This window comes from Pleurodeles waltl, chromosome 4_1 (genome assembly GCF_031143425.1).
Source record: "Pleurodeles waltl isolate 20211129_DDA chromosome 4_1, aPleWal1.hap1.20221129, whole genome shotgun sequence".
In the NCBI taxonomy this organism is placed as follows: Eukaryota; Metazoa; Chordata; class Amphibia; order Caudata; family Salamandridae; genus Pleurodeles; species Pleurodeles waltl.
Window position 1 is genome coordinate 211027141 of NC_090442.1, and position 20458 is coordinate 211047598.

A 20458-nucleotide genomic window follows, 5' to 3' on the forward strand; every position below is an offset into this window, starting at 1 on the left:
GAGAAGCCTTAGGAACTGATTTCGGATATCCCCTACATGATAAGTCTGCACATACTGCTGCTCCCAAACGAAGCTCATTAATCATAATCATAAGTTTCTCCATTTTAAATTTCTACACCAGGCCTATATCACTCCCAAACTTCTGGCTCGTATTGACTCTGCACGCTCGTCGCAGTGTCCTAAATGCCATAGCCCGGACATCGACTTTATACTCTTGACCTGGACCTGCCCCTACATAGGACAATACTGGACCAACATATTTTCTCTACTCTCCACAATGGTTGAGGTTACAACTTTGCCTATTACCCTAGTTGCACTATTGGGGTATACCTGTGACATTCCCCAATCCGTATACAATTTCACCTCTATTGCATTACTGGTTGCAAAGCAAGAACTGGCACTACACTGGGGCAGCAGCCATCGCCCCACTACACAGGCTTGGTTGAAGAGCATGGTACATTGTGACAAGATCAGTGTGGACTACACACAGTTAAAACCAATCACATCCAGACCCAAAGATATCTGGCTCCCACTATGAGACTACTTACTCACGTCAGAAGCAGGTACATCGGACTGACATTGCCTCCTCCCTTCTATCCCCCTCTTCCTTATCCCCCGCTACTGTTCCTCCACCACTCTACATCGGAACACTGATCTGTGGGTTTATCACATGTTACTGCTAATCCCACACGAGACCTACCCCACCACCCCATCTATGAACCACTACTTGTAAGGCCCCTCTACTATGTTTTATTACTCTCTGACACAGTTATCCTCGTTTATTTTACTATAGGTGATGTCAATATCTCTGATCCAAACGGGCAGTGTGAAGTGTTGTATATTACTACCTCTTGAGAACTCAATAAATACAGTTCTTAAAAAAAGAAATATAGGCATCCGATACACATTATCTATAGAGTTAAATGTGCGGTATTCTTTCACCTAGCATATTCTCGTTGTAGTTTTACCCACTTGCAGCAGAGAGATTGGGGCCTTTACTGTAGCCTTACTGTAGCCTCACCGAACAGAGATAAACGAATGGTATGAGACTGTCATGAAAATATATAAAAACAATGCCATCATTGTTTTTTTAATGTTTTATTTATGTTCATTTTTAAAGGTGGACTGCGAACAGCTTTTTTCTTGCTGCTCGCAGTCAAGTTAAGTATTAACCTTTTACTACTATATGTATATTATGGATCTTGCGAGTAGCAAGAAAAGAGAGCTGTTCGCATTCATGCTTAAGTATTATAGGTATTGCTGAGTTACCATTGGATGTTACTATTACTGCTTTGTCTTTTCCCATTGGCTGGTGGTTCCAGGCCTTATGGAATTTGTAGTTATCTGAATCTTGACTGCTGCTGTTTAAAATATAGCAAGATCAGAGAAGCATAATAGGAGCCTCTGGTCTTGAAAAACAATTTGCTTTCACTAAATGTCTAAAGGCATTACTAACCAAAAATGTTTTTTGATTGCCTTCTGCAGCTGTTAAAAAGTATTTAAAAGACAAAGACGTGGTTTGTGTCACTGGCAATACGGAAGCTTAATATATTGCAAATTATGAAATATGTTAGGACATGTCATGTATGAGTTTTAAAAAACAAATTGAACTCCTGAACTTTATGGGGAGGATCCTTCCAACATCTCACGCTAGGGAAAATATTCACTCCACCTGAAACATGGTGTGTGGGACTCATTCTGACACTTTGCGGTGTCCTTCAGATGAATTGTACCATTATTTATTCCTCCTTGCATTCAGCGTTGACAGATGTCATTGCAAGTGATGTTGAGAGCTTCACCAGTGACAGTAGACCTTTTTTTGCTGTTGAAAAATTTGCTGTCAGCCCTACCTTTTGCTGTTGCTTAAGATCATCCTCAACAGCCAGGCCAACAATGTCTAAAAGTTCCCATTTAAAGTGAAAACAGATCTGTTTCTGCCTCCACGTGGGCTGCCTTTAGGACCTGAGCACCCTTTTCCTCTACAGGAGGATGATCCCCTTAATGCATCTCAGCAGCCACAGGTGTTTCTGGGCCCTCACAAACTAGCATTGCCCCTGGCAAAGGCCCCACAGCTTTGGAAGGCAGCACCTCAAAGGGGCAAGTTTTTTGCTTAAGACAGATTACTGCATCAGTGCTGTATCATTGTCAGCTGTTTCCAAGATCTGGGTCAAGAAGGCGCAATAGATATCTAACATCAGATCAAGATACGGCCAACATGGTATCGGACTCAGGACTGTAACCTTTCACAGGCTTCAAATAGAATGTTGAGAAAGCTAATCATCCACACCTGTCTTCCACAATTTTACATGTCTGTATTTTTGAGACCTTAAAACTGAAGCTGCCTGCACAACTTCTTGTGTATCTAGTTCCCAAGATAAGGCTTTCATACTGTCTACTACTGGTGCAATGAAGAATATGCAATACAAACATTGAAGTCACCAGATCAAGACCTCCAGTTGTTGAGGGAAAATCCTCCTATGGATTCAATCACGCTCTGCCAACCTTGCCCTCGCCATCGTCCCCCGAATCCAGCGCAAGACCTCTGGCGGCAGATCCTTCTCCTACCTCGCCGCCAAGACCTGGAACTCACTCCCGACCTCTCTACGCCAGACCCAGGACCTCCTCACCTTCAGGAGACTCCTCAAGACATGGCTCTTCGAACGATAGCAGCTACCTCGAAACCCTAACGGGTACATAGCGCGCTTTATAAATCTAAGGATTGATTGATTGATCACAATGTGCTTGCTATTCATAAGAGATTTTGCACCTCTTTATCATTGGTTGCTGCGTACAAAGAAAGGAAACCTATTAATACTCATGAGAAGAATATATGTTAGAGAAGGAGTTATATCCTATTGAGCAGCAAGACCATGAGTATGTTCAAACCTTATGGAATTCAGTGGAACAATTTTCGTCTTATTTCTGAAAGAATCACATAGAGGTATTTTGTGACATTGAAGGGAGGAATGATTACTTCAATTAAGGCGATCAGCTCTGCAGGGCTACCGTTGGTGGTACCTCAGTTCCTTCAGTCCAAATGTCAGAAAGAAATTATAGATCTACCTTTGTCTAGGACCACCGTTTTTAAAACTCATGCAGATGAAGTTGCCCTGAAGATAAAAATGGAGGCTGATATTTTGAAGTTATTTATATTTGGCAAAAGGAAAGAGTTTCCCAATGCCCAGCTACTGGCAGAAGCAGCAATATCAAAGCCCTTCACTTTACTAGCAAATACATTAATTCTCCTGAGCAGAGGAGCTCTAGTGCAGCGAAAAGTCAAATGATCCCAAAACATGAAGGGAGAAGTGTTCACATCATCAATTGTAGCTAGTTGCAATGAAAGGCGCATCACTCATATATTTGGAGCCTTTTTATAAACAACCTCCTGAGGTAAACTTTTTTTAAACAGGTTTATTGGGAGCAAAGTATTACACAAGGCATAGCAATAAGTACAGGTTTATCCACATAAATAGGAGCACATTGTCTGTGTACAAATTCTAGTAATAACCCCGTGGTTTTAGGCCTCCCTAGGTCAGAAACGGTTGAAATTATCCGAAACACACATTTTCAATTTCCATGCCAACAGTAAACATTAAACTTCAAACATGCCTCTGTGGCAAATGGGCGTCCGTGGAGTACCCAGTGTCAGAGTAAGTTCTCAGTCAAATCTCTAAAGCCACCCCTGTCATGGGGGGGAGGGGAGTCGGGTGGGAGTCTTCCTTCCTAATAACTGACCGCTTCCTAGGTAAGCTTTGCAGTTTCTTCAAACAATTCCACACACTACAGTGCCAATGTTGTAAAGTTAGCTTAACTGCTGTATTACTGTATTGAAATCTTCTACATAAAGTTATGACCTTTAATATTTATGAAATAGAGAGAGACAGTGAGCAAGATCCAACACAATCTTCTTGCTAATGTTTAATTGGGAAAGTAAACAGACAGGAATTAGATTGTAGTCCTTCCCAGTATAAACGTTATGGCTGTAAATTTAACCAGTGAACCTCTTGACAAACATATAAATCAGATGCTTTACTAGGTGTATATTGTTTCAAAAGCACCCACCCTTTGTACAAGATTAAGGACTCATCCAAATCTCAATTTTTCCCTGGAGTACATACTTAGGCAAACTTTTACCCTCCCATTCTGAATTTTGAACAGCCGGTCATGATAATAGATGGGTCATGATAATAGATGGTTTCTTAGAAGTGCTGCAGTTATTGTAATGCAACATACATTGCTTATCAAAAATATGATCCTTGCTCATGAAAGATGGATCTTGCTAAAGTCGGGATAGAGGACCAGTAAAACTGTACTGATGTCTGTGCAATATTCTCAGGAGCGTTCCACAGCCCCAATAATTTTTTACTCTCTAAATGAGATGAGAATTCGCTACTCTTTATGATACCAAAGAAAAACCGAGAATGCAATATTGCACAATAGTAATACATCTTGATGAGAAATTATAGCATAGCACTTAATTTACACACAACTGAGAAGGAACAAAACGTTGCTTCCAGAACAGAAACTGGAATGTAATTACATTTTTGAAAAATAATCAACAAATGGTAAATCTTATGTTCAACAGCCAATCATCAAGGGTAAGAATGACTGGTACCCTGACCTCCAAAGAAGGGCAGTGACCACCGCCATCACCTTTGTGATCACCCAAGGAGCAATAGTGAGGCTGAAAGGGAGCACAGCAACCCGAAAATGCGAAAGACCCACCTTAAACAGCAGATAGCATCTGTGGGTGTGTAGAGTGGGATATGAAAATTAGTGTCCTGTAGGTCCAAAACCACCATACAGTCTCCTGGATCAAGGACAGATAGAACTTGGGCCAGCATGCATTTACAGAGCAAAGATCCAAAATAGGACAAAGGCCTTCGTCCTTTTTCAGCACAAGGAAGTAATGATAATAACTTGCAGTACCCATTTTCAAGGCTGTTACAGTTGATATTACCCCTTTAGCCAAAAGAGCTTGCACCTCCTGATGCAAGTTTGGACTTAGTCTGGAGCAGTAGTTGGAAAGACATTAGGAGTTCACTATGCTGATCCGTGGCTATGTGTGACTTTGATTAACTGGTGGGGCAGAACATGGTTTCGTCCAAGTGTTTCACCCAAGGGCAGAAGAGATTTCATCGGTGCCTGGCCAGTCTGAAGGATTTAATGAGGACATTAGTATTTACCTTCATCGTGAAGAGGTGGTAGTCAAGGACTTCAGCGGTTCTTTTAATGACTATGGCAAATGTTGTACTTTACTCAGTTGCTGGTCCAGGAAAGGAAACCAACCCACTATTGGGTGAGGTATCAAGTCTACTGGCATCTTGCAGATTCATATCCAGTTATTCTCTTCATAGGGTGGGAGCAAACTTGTCCCCATCACCCCTCTTGTCGTCTCCATATGAATGACTATGATCGGAGTGTGAGCCAAAACCTTGGTGCAGTGTCTGTGTGCTACTGCACTGTAGTGATATTGTATCTGAGTCAGGGGGGTTCAGTGTATGCTATGCTACATTTGGATGGTGCGCAGCCTTGGTCGAGATGCATTTGCCTCGAAGTCAGACACCACAGTAAGTTGTGGATCTTCATCCAGTGGAAGCAGAATCAGTGCCGCATAGCTGTCAAAGGGTTTGGCACAGATTTTGGCGCTGGAACCAAGTCAGTAACATTGTCGGTGTGGATTCTGAAGTTGGTTCTTAAGGTACAAAACGTGCAGAGGACGGACCAGCCAGCGGTAACCTGACTGGAGGCTCCTGAGATTCTTTGTGGTCCAAAGGATGCTAGACGGAGCTAGAAGTGTGCCGAAGATGTGCAGCATGGCCTCTCTCAACTCTTCAATCTGCTGCAACTTCACCAGTGGTCGTGGAAAATCTGGGTGTATCTTGACCAAAGTTGGAATTGGCTCCTCAGTGGCTTAAGACCTAGAGGAATGATGATGTTTTCATGCCTTCTCTGGAGATTAAGAAGGGTGGGAAGGGACTGAGTCCTGCTTGGACTTCTAGTGCTTCTTTTTGAACTTAACATTCAAAGCCTTCGACTGGAATGAAGATCTAGCAGGACTGGGTCTCAACTCTCGACTATAACCGAAAGCGGGACCTGCGTGGACTCGTGTTGTTTTACCACATAGTTTTGCAACACGTTTTTGAATGGCTTTTGGACTCATCTGGGTGCAGTCCATAAAGGTGTTTGCCGAACCCAAACACCAGAAGCACACCTCTTGGGGATCTGTCACGCACATCTGTTTGTGACAGTAACTACAAGATTTAAACCCTGTAGTCTTTGGAAAGTTCTCTTGCACATTGGACAATTTAGGAGAACAACTGGTGACAAAAAGCTCCAGACTGAGGATGTGCAGCTCCAGGAGTTTGATAGGTGACACAGGCATAAGGCTCAGTGGTATACATGAGATCATGAGACCAAGACGCCTGAGAACCATTTTGGCCGGAACCAAGACGCAGGTCCGAAACATCAAAATTGTAGTCTCAATGTCTGGGATTCATTAGAATATGGTAAAGCAACCAGGGCCAATGTATCCAGGATGGTGTTAAAAGGAAACCCTCTGCAAGAGCTGAAGATGTGATATCGGCTTGTTGATGGAGAACCCCAGAATGGGCAGCAATGAAAGTGCAGCTTGTTTTTAAGTGGTCCAAGACTGACTGAGATGTGCCTGCCATTAGAAGCCAGTCATTGAGGTACCTGAATACATATACTCCGGTTCTATGAAGATGCGCTGTGACCAATGCCATCACTTTCATAAACACCTGGGGTGTCTAGGTAAGGCTGAAGGATAGGATGGTGAACTGGAGGTGTTCTGACCCCACAGCAAACCAGAGGAAACTTCACAGGGGCTGCAGGATCTGAAAGTACATGTCCTATATGTCCCAGGACACCATTCAGTCTAACTGATCCAAGACCGCCATCAACTGAGCTGACACCTGCATTTTGAACTTGTCCTTCATGATGAAGGCTTTAAGAAGCCTAAGATCCAATATCAGTGCTCAAACCGCAGTATTACGGTGCCACTCTCCGCCATAGGCACCAACTTGGTCACCCCTTTAGAAAGCAGTGTCTGAATTTCTCTGGCTTCTGCAAGCTCTGTCGATGCCTGTCCGCACATTGATGAAACATATGGAGGCTAGGACAAAAAAGATGGCATAACCAAATTGAACACTTCAAAGGACCCACTAATCAATCTAACTGTACAGCAGCCAGACAGGAAAAATTGGATTCTTCCCTCTACCGATCCTGTATGACCCTTGGAGGGGGAACTGAAGTGGCTTGGCTGCAGCTCCCACTGGTGAAAAAGAGGATAAGGATTGCTGCGTCTTTTGTTGGCCACAGCCTCTGCTGCCACCTTTTCCTCTGGAGCCATGAAAAGGCTTTTTGATATGCAACGCTTCTCAGGTATCCCCGGATTTTCCAGTACTGTTGGTGGAATTGGAAGGAAGGGAAGAGAAGTCCTTTGAACTGAGCTATTGCTTAGCTATCATTAAAGTGCTCCATTATTGAATTAGCCTTTGCTCTGGAGAGCTTGGTTGCATCAAAAAGCAAATCTGCCAACAATGCCTGACATCTCCAGAGAATCCGAAAGCACACATCCACGTATGTCGGCTGACACAGTATGTATTTGACTGCATTCTGTTTCTTCTGCACGGTTTGAGCAAATTTAACCTGAACGTCCTTGAGGAGAGTGGGCAAGATCTCACTTGACATGTCCCAATCCACTTGCATAGAGGTCTGTGAGGAAAGACCCCTTTGTATATGATCACACCCACATTGTCCCTAGGATATGGTACCTAGTTGTCATGTTTTGTAATCACCTCTGAGGGTATCCCAGTGTACCCAGGGCCTGTGTGTTAAATATCACTAGTGATCTGCAGCACCTATTGTGCCACCACTTAAGTGACAATACAAAGCATGTCTTCAAGCCTACCTTTGCAGCCTGAGTGTACTCTTTTAAAATGGCAAATTCAACCTGGCAAATAATCCCTTCACCAGACCTAAACAATCCTTCTTAATACCTACAAGTAACCCCAAAGGTCCTTCCTAAGTGTCCATAGAGCACGATGTATGGTATTGTGGCAGTTATATAATAGCATTATAATATGTAAGTTCAGTTTTGGAATAGCTAGAACCAAGAATCAAGGATTCAAATTAATAGGAATTTAAAATCTAATTGTATAGTAAAGTTGGACTTTAAAACACTATTTTGAAAATGCCACTTTTAGAAAGTTGTCATTTTCTTCCCAAGCCTCTAGGAGTCCCAACTGCCATCAGGCAGCCTGCTGTTAGGTATGACTTGTTCTCAACAAAGGGTACAAAAGGGCCTTGGCTGGGAGAAGGTGCGACCTCCTCCTGAAAGAATGGCCTGGGAGAATGTGGCCACCAACTATACTATTGTCAGTGGAGCTGCCCCTGTTAAGGGCAGATGTAGCTCATGCCGAAGTCTATTCCTGGGTGGCACCAATCTCAGTGGAGGAAAAACCTGGTTTTGCAGAAGCATTTCCTCACTTCCCTAGACACACCTAAAGGGTGTGCCCAGAGCTCTGGCTAAGGGAAGTCAAACCCCCCCCCCCCAATGCTCTGTGCTAGAGCGACCAAGGGTCGAGCTCAGGTTTAAATCATTAAGACCTTACTGGACCTAGTCAGGGATAGTGGCATTATTACTTGAAGAGAACTAACATCCACTTCGACAAATAATGCACTTTCTCACTCTCAGAAACTGAGAAGAGCAGATTCTGTACCAGGCAAAGGTTTGAAGCCAGTCTGACAGTTATCTATAATATTGTGTATGTCTATAAAGACAGAAAACTGCCTGTTAATTTCACATTCTAGAACCAACAGGTAAACTATGATCAATAAATATATGGCCAAACTGGCAGAGAAAAACTTGTTTGCCTAGCGTGGCAGTACTTGGATTCTCCATCTGGACGAGCAGTAAGGAAAGGAAAGCATTAAGAGTTAACCTTGCTCACCAAAGCCTGACTTATGAGGGAAGGATGATCCCCAGGAGCTGGCTTATGGGACTGAGCAAGTCCTTAGAAGATGCTGAACAGGGTTTGAACTAGAAGTCCCTCAGCTAGGGCTTTGCCGTGGCCTCCGCAGCCTGGTGAACAACCACTGAAAAGTTGTTACTGTCCTTAGTGGGTGGGGGGAAGTCCATTGACCAATCCATTTCAGTTCCAGTTGGACTGTCTAAACCACTGGCATTCTGGAGGTCGAGGTAGTGCTCAATGTCAGGATAATGAGAGGGGAGGAAATTTCCAATCTCATTGTTATCTTTGTTGTGGGGAACATGTTTGAGTTTCTGAACTGCATCAGAGTCAGGACCAAAGATGGTTCAACATGCATAGTACTGGTTTTAAAGGAAGGGGATCAGTAAGGGAATCATCCATAGTTAGAAGCTTCCTTTAGGCTTTATAGAGTGGCATGGGTTGAGATCTGTCTGAGCCTGCTGTGGATCCGATATCGGAATTGGTCTGGAACACAGAGCCAACTCTTCTTGGGCAGAGGCTAAGACAGGCTGGGCATCCCTGGCGGGCTTGAGGCAGAGATGCACTATTAGTAACCAAATCCGCCCTGAATAGCTACTGCATTACCACCTTAAGGGCCTCAATCTGCTGTGTAGTCGATTATGGCCCAGGAGATTCAGGGCACAACAACTCCAATCTCAGATTCTGGTCTCCATTGGACGTTGCTGCTTGAGTAGGAGCTTTCGAGTGCCGACTATGCAACTTCTTGCTGGAGCAGGAATGGCAGGACAGATTAAGCCCCACTGGGCCTTCTTTTGCCTGCATCGAGGATTGTCTTTAGACTTCACGTAGTGCTATCCTGGTGACAGGAACATGAATTAGCATGAGACCTCAAATTTAACTGCAACTGCTTTTTGTGCTTGGCAATATAAAACTTGGTTTCATGCGGCCTGATTGGCTTTGTATGCACCAGTGAGCCGCTGTTGCAGACATTGGAGCTGTTTTTAGTGACAAGGCACCAAAGAGAGACATCTTGCCAGTCCTACAAGCTCAGCATGGCTTTAAACCTGTGTGTTTTGGTGGAGACATTCCTGTGCACTGTCAAACTGGTATTCTAGGCGAAATTGGTAAAACATACAAGTAAGGAGCAGAGCCTCTTCCAGGAACCTCATCTGTGGAATCCCCCCAAGGATCTTTCCCTCCTCAGCCTTACCTTGTTCAACATCTACATGACCCCACAGACTGAAATCATCAGATCGCACTGCATCACCATTCTCTCCTATGCAGGACACACCCACTGATGCTCTTCCTTACGGACAAGACTCCCATGACAAAACCAACATGTCCACAATAGCCACCTGGATGAGATATGGAAGATCTCTCCCTCAGACTCCAACTGGTGACTAGCAGACCCACACCAACCAACACAACCCCCGCCCAAAACGTAGGAATCATCCTTGACAGCAAGCTCAACAAAGCAGTTTAGTTCAACGTGGTGACCTTGACTTGCTTCCACATCCTAAGGATGCAGCAAAAAATCTTCAAGTGGCTACCAGAGAACTCCAGGAAACCCGTTACAGAGGCCCTAATAACCAGCAGACTTGAATACAGCAACTCCTGCAATGCTGGAATCACCAGACAGCTCCTGAATATGCTCCAAACCATTGAAAATGACGCAAGAAGACTCGTCCTCAACTTTCCACGCCACACTTGCATCACACCACACCTCAAGGAATTTCCCTGGCTCTCCATACACAAGCTCATGCATTTCAAACTCCTTACTCTCTCTCTCACACACACACACACATACAGAGCACTACACAACATAGGCTCTGCATATCTCAACAGCCTCATACACTTCCACAAGAGGCTAAAAACTTGGCTTTTCGAATAAATCTCCTGGGAGACCACCACCTACCCACCTGCATAGCACATGGATACCGTATAACAGAACATCTTCGTATTTGTATTGATTAGCGTGCAATACAAATACGTATAACAGAACATCTTCCTCTCTGCCTCGAAAGTGGTGTTGTGTTCAGGGCAAAAGCCTATATAGATAAAACAATTGTGCTACCCCTGGGGTCTGGTGGGATTTTTCTTTTTCTGGGGCCAGGTAGCGGGGAGAGAGGCTGGGGCCCAATTGTTTCCCCTCCAGGAAGAGGAAAATACTTTACAAATATTTTTGTCCCCCATGAGACATCATCTATGGTGGTTCAGTGAATTGATTCTTGCTTGAGAATCAAACCGTGACGTGTTCTTCACTCAGGAATCCATTCAGAGGGGCACCATTGGAAAGGGGAGGCTATTCCCTTTTGGATATTGCTTCTCCTGCTTTTTACATGCTCAGAGAGTGGCGTTATGGCCCTAGGGATGGACTGAATGTAAAAAAAAAAAAAAATGATGCCTGCCAGGCATCCCTGGTGTGTAGTGGCCCTTTTTCCTTTTCCTGTTGGGCTGACCAGGCATCTAAGGGGGCAGAGCCTGATCAGCCCCTAGGGAATAGAAAAGGCCTTTACTTTTATAGGTTTTGCCTACAGCACACGTGTAAAAAGCATAAAAAGGGGCTTAGAGCCATCCCATTAGTTACCAATACTTACCATTGGTTGGTTTCCACTTCACTCACTTGGCTGCTCGTCTCCTTGTGCAGTCTTTTCTGGGCTTCTGTCCATGCCGTGGAACATGGACCAGCAGAGCTTCCTGTTTGCGGGCAGTGTTCTTCCACTGACCATACCTTCGTGAAGGTACTTTTTTTTTTTTACGTTTTGGGTATGCACTCTATAAGACCGCGTGGCACTGTATGATCTCTTCTCCCAACGCACACTAACCCCACAGTGCTGCTTGCATCATGCCTAAACAAAAATTGACAAACCCAATCTATTTCACAGAGGTTAACGCTACTGGTATTTTTGACCCCTAGCAAGTGGACCACTGGAGGGCACAGTCCCTCCAAGCATTCGTTGTAGCTTAGTGGTTGGTTTCCTGCTGGGGAATCACAGATTCTGGTGTTCTCCTCTTTGGAAAGTCTGACATTTACGTCATCCACATTTATGGGTTAAACTTTCACATTCTTGTCCCCCTTATCCAAAGTGCTTAATTTGAGCCGGTGTTTGCCGGCGGAGACTACCGCAGTCATTCTGGGGGTCCGGCACTTATTTTTCTGAATCCGACATTTCTAGAGGGCAAGAGAAGTAAAAAAACACACAAACGAGAAAGGAGAAAGCGAAAGCGGAAGACGGAACACCCGCCAGTCACCAAGAGAGAAAGCAGGAACTCTCAAGAGCGAGACAAAGAGGCGGGCAGTGTCTGGTAGTGAATTAAAGAGGCCTGAAGTGGATTCAGGACAACCAGCCTTGGTATTCAGCGTGCGGGCGTTTAATAAGGCCGCACACTCTGTTTTACGAATTAAACACTGTCCAAACATTTTAAGGCGCTCCGCTGTTTTCATATCTTACCATTTTTCCTCCTAGTGTCTGTTTTTACCAAGTAATTAGACAGCCCCTCAGCACCCTCACTTAGATAATATTCATCATTATCCATCTGTTCAACGCTCCCTCCCGCAAATACTTTTTAAAAATGATTTGTGCTGTCTTAGGCAGTGCCCAGTGGTGACAAGCAGCATGTTGAAGTCTACGGAAATAACAGAATGGGCACCTGCCTTCCCTCTATATGTGAGCAACGGATGTGTTAATCCTTGCGCGATATTTGTGTTCCAGAAGTAGAAACGTGTCTGCTTCGCTTTGCTGCTTGCATCTCTACATTTTGGTGACTGCCACTATCGTCCCTGGCAGCTTTGGAGGGGAGTTCTTGGCTTAGCTGCTGTGCACAACCGGGGAATAGTGATATAACTGCTCGCTTATAATGGATTGTTTTACAAGCTAGTGATGTCATTTTCACTATGCATGTAGAGTCTGGCTTCAAAAACAGCCTGTAATAAAACAAAAATAATTACCAGAGGTTATAGAGAAATAATACTCTCTTGTATATTATAAGACAATTATAGTATTCCGTTATAGGTGTGTTGCGATAACATTCTTCCATTTGATTTTGATATACAGTCTACATTTTTCCACATAGGATGCTTCAGAAGTCTGACATGGATGTTTTTGCCTGCCTCAAAGAATCTTTTTTCAAAACACAAGCAGTACAGCTGTCTCTTCCTCGTCTTAGAAACCCCTATATTTCGAGTTTGTTTAGTGCAAAGCCTCATTGAAATCCTTCATCAGTGTATAGTTTTTTGAACATCCATCAATTAGGGCCTAGAATTCTGTGACAAGTACTTACTAATGAAAGAGATGCTGTTCTATTTTCCGACTCCTTAACATACATTGTATATATCTCAGTGGCTGATGGCGTCTTGCAGTTTTGTTGCTCCACTTGGCAGGTTCAGAATAAGGGAGATACGTAGGAAATCCCTGATCATTAGTATTTTTGATCTGTGTTGTACCTCATTCTTCCTGCAGTTTCACCGTCTTGCTGGTCAGTCAGGATTCCAATTCCTGTGACAATCTGTGGAGTACAGTTTGGGAGCCTATAAAGGTTCCTTTGCTTATAGTGTCACAGGGCAATGCTCAGCACTTCACCCTGATCAGGATCTGGAAATGTATTTGACGGCAAAGCACAATTTACTAAGGAAAGCACAGTTCAAATGAACACAAGCAAGAAGCCTACCTCATGTAAAAACAAAAAAAGGTTTGAGACGATTGGGCTGTCAAGATGGTTGCTTGAATGTTCTCCTTGTCATATAACTTCCCTTCCCTTGCCCACACCAGTGTTACAAAGTTAGCTGTTGCAGAAGGTGCCTGGTTGCAGAACAATTATGTGCCAGCCTGATGCAAATGAGCGGCAGAGATGTCATAAGGAGGAAAAGTAACTAACTATCTGGAGAATCTGCATACATCTGATGGAGAAAGGCATAGAATAGTGATCCGAGGATGTTGTTCATGCATCCACTTGTAGGATGGAACAAATCTTTGGTCCCACTTGTCAATGGCGTAGCTCTTGATGGAGGCAACAGGTACCGGTGGCTGAAGCAATTAGATAGAGGTGAAAAACAGAGAAAGAAGTTAAGAATACATGGTGAGTTGAAGGCACAGTGTTAAGAGGTCTGACAGTTACAAAGGAGGATTATTTAGTGGTGTAACAACAGATCCTCCAGTGCATTAACATGGCTTTCAAAAGTAGCTCCAGGGCTCTCAAGGACAAGAAAACAGGACCTGGGTAATGAATCTAGTCGACATCCTGTAATGGCAAGCAAACCTTAATGTGAGTATGAATACTCGGGTATACCCCCATGGTCACAGCGGCCCCTCTCATATACATTGAATTTGGGATGGGCAAGTCTACCGAGTGCAGCATTGTGGGGGGTGTTCCTTTCCCCCAGACATAGTGGCAGAAAGCGTGCAACAGTAGGTTTGTGAACATCACCAGAGAGCAATTCCCAGCCATATGGATGTGAACTGGTCTATTACAACCTGAAGAATTAAGGGTGAAATGTGAAGATAAAGTGTACATCTACTGGGACCCAGAGAGGACCGAAATACTGTTGATGCCAATGCTGCGACGGTAAGTGTAGAGAGAAGTGAAAAATAAAGGCTTAATAGTATGCTTGTTATGCTGGGTCATTTGCTTGGCCTTGTCCTCCTTCAATTCCTGAGAAATTCTTTATGTAGTTATGTTATGCGAGTTTAACTTTCTCGTACTCTGGGAATCTATGAGATGCTCTTAAGGAACATAAAGCAAACAAGAAATCTTGGTGCCTTTGAACAGCTTGCACTGCAGGCTACCCCACTACACAGTATATGAATTGCTCTGTGCATTTCAGGTACTGAGTCAATACTTATTTGATCAAGATGTTCCTTAAATAGTTTTGCTTACTCACCTTATTCTTGATGGTTGCTTTCCAGAGTTTGATCAAATGAAGGAGGCAGATGTAAGAGTGAGCAAAATACGTCCTATTGGCTCCTTCACTTTCAGATTGCAAGATTCGTGAGGCAGACAGCAAGGGGCCTTCAACTTCCATGTACAGCTCTGAACTTGATAGGGAGGGTCTGCACATGCCTCAATGTCATGATGATCTAACTCAATGTACCATCCTACCCTAAGCTAGTTTTATTCAAAATGTGGGTTGGGCCCTTCGACGGGGGGAGCAAGGCTTTGCTAAAAAGGACATTCAAAAAGGACATTCAAAAAGATTCAGACACAGTTCCATTAGCTCCTGATTCGTGAACAAAATGTATCCTATATTGGTAACCATCGCATTTACTTTATGTCCACATGACCAGTTATACATTTCACTAGCACTTCAGTACTGCAGGCAAAAAAAACGCAGCGATTATTTGAGGACATTTGTAGGGCAGATGCATAGCTACTTATTATGCATTACTATAATATTAAGATTGCTTCCTCGCCAACAGCATCATTTGGCAGGACAGCTCTTTAGGCTTTAGTTATATAATCAGCATGTGTTCTTGACTGCTGTGTAGGATTGTTCTTTCTGCTTCCTACTTATAGATGTGTGTAGGGATCTAGCATCATAACTGTCTGGCACACATTAATTTAATATTTTTTTGAAGTATTCTTCGTAAATTGAATAGAAACAGACTGCTCTGTGCATCCTGATTAATGGTAGTAGCATGATCATCTCATAATCATCAGTGTCCTGCACCTTTTCATGAACGATAGAGTGAATTGCATAGGAGGACAGGAATAAGAAAGCTGTTAAGCTCTGTTATGCCTTACAATGGATAAAAGAAGGTAGAGAGCGCTATATTTACCACAGTTTTACTGACTGGTGACACTAAACAAAATTAAACTAGCATTGGCATCGCTAATAGGCCTCGCCTTTGGGACCTTATATGTGTTTAGCGATGTATCTCACTATCCCCCCCATCCCCAACTCGCATGCCCACAAACTCCAACAACCCACAGCATGCTGTGACCATTAGGGCCAATATTAAAAGAAGAAAAGTGAAAAGACAAGGCCTGCTGTTGTTGGCTACAAATAACAGAACTAGAAGAAGACACATCATGAGGAACACACACACACACACAAAAGGATAAAGCGTGGCAGACATGAAACAGACACCACACTGAGTCTGGAAAACAAAAACACGAACACTTGTAAGAAGTCGTCGTTCAGATGTTGAAAAAGAAAAAAAAAAAAGGTCCAAAGACATGAAATACAAGGGCACAAGCGGAAGAGGACAAGTCCTGCGGCAATACTCCATGGGAGTTACCAATTGTGAAAAAGGTGGGACAAACATGAAACATTAACCACTTAGAAGCAACTTTCTTTTTTTTTTTTTTTTTAAAGGACACTAACATAAGCTGTATTCATGCTGTAAGCCCACAGATTGAATACAGCACATCTCGATGACAGCGCACACGCGCTGCCTAGTCTCGACCTAAAAAAGAGGGATGAAAGAGAACTTGCAAGAGTGACATTCAGTAGCAGCGATCACTGGCTTCTGAGCAAAACTTTGGGCACCAACATTTCTTTATTTACAAGTTAAGCACTAAACCACCATTGAGGCATTCTGTGTGTCCGATATGGCCTGTGTACCACTCGATGTGTCCCGCACAGAAAGCCTCGCTCTCCCCACTCGTCCAGTCTCTTGGCAGGACGGGGGCATGAACACAGACATTCCCTACATTACCGTCTCCTAATTACAAGTGATAATTTGCTCGGCTGACTTGCTGGGTCTGCTTTCAGCAGAAAGGCCATGTTTGTCAATTACTTTCCCATGCCGACAAAGTTTAAATTGCGCTCAAAAGAAGGCATGCAGAAACCACCAAGTAGCTGCTGCAGACACACAGCAGGCACCCATAATTCTAACATAGTAGCATAAAAAGCATGAACAGGCTAATACTCACGTTATCCCTACTAGGGATCTTAAATAAAGTTCACTTTCTTTATTTTCTACACTTGCCCCAGAATCTGTTTTCAAAGCACTAATAATTGCTTATTAACGTCTCGGACATAGCCCATTGCATCTGTGCTTCAGTTGCCACTACATCCATTTGTTGAGCACATTGTTAACTTCATCGGTGCATGCAACCACATAGAAGATAGGTTTAGTGTTTGCATGGAGTCATTCTGTCCATCTGCCTGGCATTTCCTTGCCAGCCCTGCAGTTTTTCAGAAATGCGTTACCACTGGCTATTTCCCAGTCGACCTGAAAGATACAACAATGCAACGGCGTACAGGAAGTATTCCTTTGAGGCGGCAGTGGTAAAGTTGATATCCGGTCAAACTCCTTCGTTTAGATATAAACAACTAAAAAGCTTCCAGTCGTGCCCACCAGTGAAATAGTTGAAATGGTGCAGGGAATTACAAATTGACCTTTGAAATCTTCTATACACATTTTTTTTTGCAGTTTTATACAGTGCGCACATGGCCCGAGAGCATCTGAGTGCTTTACATGAGCACCAGACTACATTACACAAGGTCAGATTCAGTCCCAGTTGCAAAGCTTGGTTGATTGGGAGGGGGGGGGGTGTGTTGCAAAGGTTTTAGCAGTCAACCCTTTAATGACATGATCTTCTCACTCCTAGGTTGCCTCCTACTCAAGCTCTCTGTTGTCACCACTCGGTCTCCTACAGTAGTGTGCATGTATCATTTCTCCTTGGGTATCATGTCTCCTCAGACACAATTACTGTGTTTTCCGTATATCTGCTTTTCCTAACTTCTTCCTAACTGGTTGCTTCTTCCTTAGTCCTTGTGCACTTTGCTTTCTCTATTAGTCGTACTAAGAGCTTTTTCTTGGCAGAAAAGCTTTTTTGTTCCAAGAACTGCTTGCGGTACGTGGATTGCTGCAAAATATGATTTGTCCTCGCAAAGTGGGGCAACTCCCTGGCATAGAACTGCCACATCTATGGTTTCCCTGACAAACAGGGCTTTTGTATTGTGGACTGGGGATGGATGACACCTACAGTCCCGTACTAATGAGTGAAACGAGGGATTAATTAAAGAGGCAATGACAGTTATGTCCTTGTGGGGCCCCGCACTGCTGTTGCAGTGTTTTGGTAAACAGTTTTGTGCCAGTTTCTCATTATACACACAAAATATTTGGATAAAGAAACTGCAAGTTGCATTTTAGGTGTTGACAAGCATTTTTAAATACAAGGTTGTGGGACCAGCATACATAACTCCCCTGCTTTCTCATACAAACATTGAAGCCAGGGGAGGTTTTGAGGGACCTGTTAAAGAGGAAGTGCCAGTACAAGGGGAGCCCAAGAGAGCAGGGGGAGTAGAGCGAGCGTCCATGATAGAAAAAGCGCATCATCCAAGAAAAGGGTGTTGCACTGAGCCAGGGACACACTGGTTCACATTTTTCAAAAAGGTTCCTGAACAGAACGTAAAATAGAAAAAAGTGGAAGCCTACAAGTCCTGGGCGATACTCCAGGGGTGTGAATGACTTGCAGAAAGGATGGGTCAGAAAGACAAATTACCTACTGGCAAGCAACAAATTTTAAAAGACAACTGAATAGACAAATGAAAGCGATGGGAAGAGTTCAAGCCCACAAAGTACATACAATAGATAATCCTAACAGCGTAAGCGCTGTTTAGGCTTGACCTAAAAATGTAGTGTTCCAGCAGCCTACAGACAGCTGCCCTGACACTCAAGCCTTCTTTTTCAGCTTGATGTTCACCTGTGATCTGGCGAAATTCTGTCACTCACCCAAAAAAGGAGTAATTGAATGAAAAGGGCTGACCCATAGCTCATGAATGCTGTGCTGAAGCATTTTGTGAATGACACTTGAGGAGAGAGAGAAAAAAAAAATATTTGTGTGTGTGTATAATATGTACCTTTATTGTGACCTTCTGGAAAACACAAGGCTCATGAAATAGTTAAAGCTAGGCCAAACTTAAACATGGTAGAGTTGCTTACAACTTGCTCTAGCCTGTGCAGGGGACGTAATGGTTACGTAATGGTTACATCCACGGCACAGTGCTCCTGTGCCGAGGACGTAACCATTACATCCTCGGCCTGGAGCTCGGAGGGAGCGCTGGCCTCCCTCCCCCCCCCCAAAGGCAGGCCCTTCCCTTTCCACCCCCTTGACCCCCTCCCCCCCCCCCAAGTGAAGTCTGATGACATCAGCGCGCATTTGTGCGCTGACCTAATCAGGCCACTTCCCCATCGCGCTGGAAGCTCAGCTTCTAGCGCGATCGGAAGAGAAATGCAAAGTGTTGGACCTGGCCTTTTTACAGGGTCATCCCCAAACTTTTTGCCTCCTTCCTCCTATTTTTTCTGACCTATTGTTGTTGGCTTTTGAACTCAGGGCACTTTACCACTGCTAACCAGTGCTAAAGTGCATATGCTCTGTGTAAATTGTACTGTTGATTGGTTTAACCATGATTGGCTATTTAATTTACTTGTAAGTAGAGTGCACTATATGTGCCTAGGGCCTGTAGATTAAATGCTACTAGTGGGTCTGCAGCACTGGTTGTGCCACCCACTTAAGTAGCCCCTTTACCTTGTCTCAGGCCTGCCATTGCAAGGCCTGTGTGTGCAGTTTCACTGCCACTTCGACTTGGCATTTAAAAGTACTTGCCAAGCCTAAAACTCCCCTTTTTCTACATATATGTCACCCCTAATGTGTGCCCTAGGTAACCCCTAGAGCAGGGTGCTGTGTGGGTAAAAGCCAGGACATGTACCTGTGTAGTTTATAGGTCCTGGTAGTGTAAAACTCCTAAATTTGTTTTTACACTACTGTGAGGCCTGCTCCCTTCATAGGCTAACATTGGGGCTGCCCTCATACATTGTTGAAGTGGTAGCTGCTGATCTGAAAGGAGTAGGAAGGTCATATTTAGTATGGCCAGAATAGTAATATAAAATCCTGCTGACTGGTGAAGTTGGATTTAATATTACTATTTTAGAAATGCCACTTTTAGAAAGTGAGCATTTCTCTGCACTTAAATCTTTCTGTGCCTTACAATCCATGTCTGGCTAGGTTTAGTTGGCAGCTCCTTGTGCATTCACTCAGACACACCCCAAACACAGACTACTCAGCCTCACTTGCATACATCTTCATTTTGAATGGGTCTTCCTGGGCTGGGAGGGTGGAGGGCCTGCCCTCACACAAAGGACTGCCACACCCCCTACTGGGACCCTGGCAGACCGGATTGAACTGAAAGGGGACCTGGTGCACTTCTAGGCCCCTCTTTGAAGTCTCCCCCACTTCAAAGGCACATTTTAGTATAAAACAGGGCCTCTGCCCTACCACCTCAGACACTTGCTGGAGATGAAACCTGAACCAGAACCTGCATCCTGCCAAGAAGAACTGCCTGGCTGCCCAAAGGACTCACCTGACTGCTTTCTACAAAGGACTGCTGCCTTGCTGTTGACCTGCTGCCTTGCTGAACTCTTGCCTTGCTGCAGAAGTGCTCTCCAACGGCTTGGATAGCGCTTGCCTCCTGTTCCCTGAAGTCTCAGGACCAAAAAGACTTCCATCTTTCAACTGGACTCCTTGTACGCCCCAAA

At 44.0% G+C, this 20458-nt stretch overlaps 1 protein-coding gene and 1 long non-coding RNA gene across 4 annotated transcripts in view; one reads left to right on the forward strand and one right to left on the reverse strand.

Moving 5' to 3' along the window:
• LOC138288496 (uncharacterized) overlaps positions 1-12165 on the reverse strand; it is a 37617-nt gene extending 25452 nt beyond the window's left edge. The window contains exon 1 of the long non-coding RNA XR_011202418.1: positions 11573-12165. This is a non-coding gene — a long non-coding RNA (uncharacterized lncRNA). The remainder of the gene's footprint in view (positions 1-11572) is intronic.
• The window catches only part of WASHC1 (WASH complex subunit 1), a 451748-nt gene that overhangs the window by 405783 nt on the left and 25507 nt on the right, over positions 1-20458 (forward strand). The window lies entirely within an intron of this gene.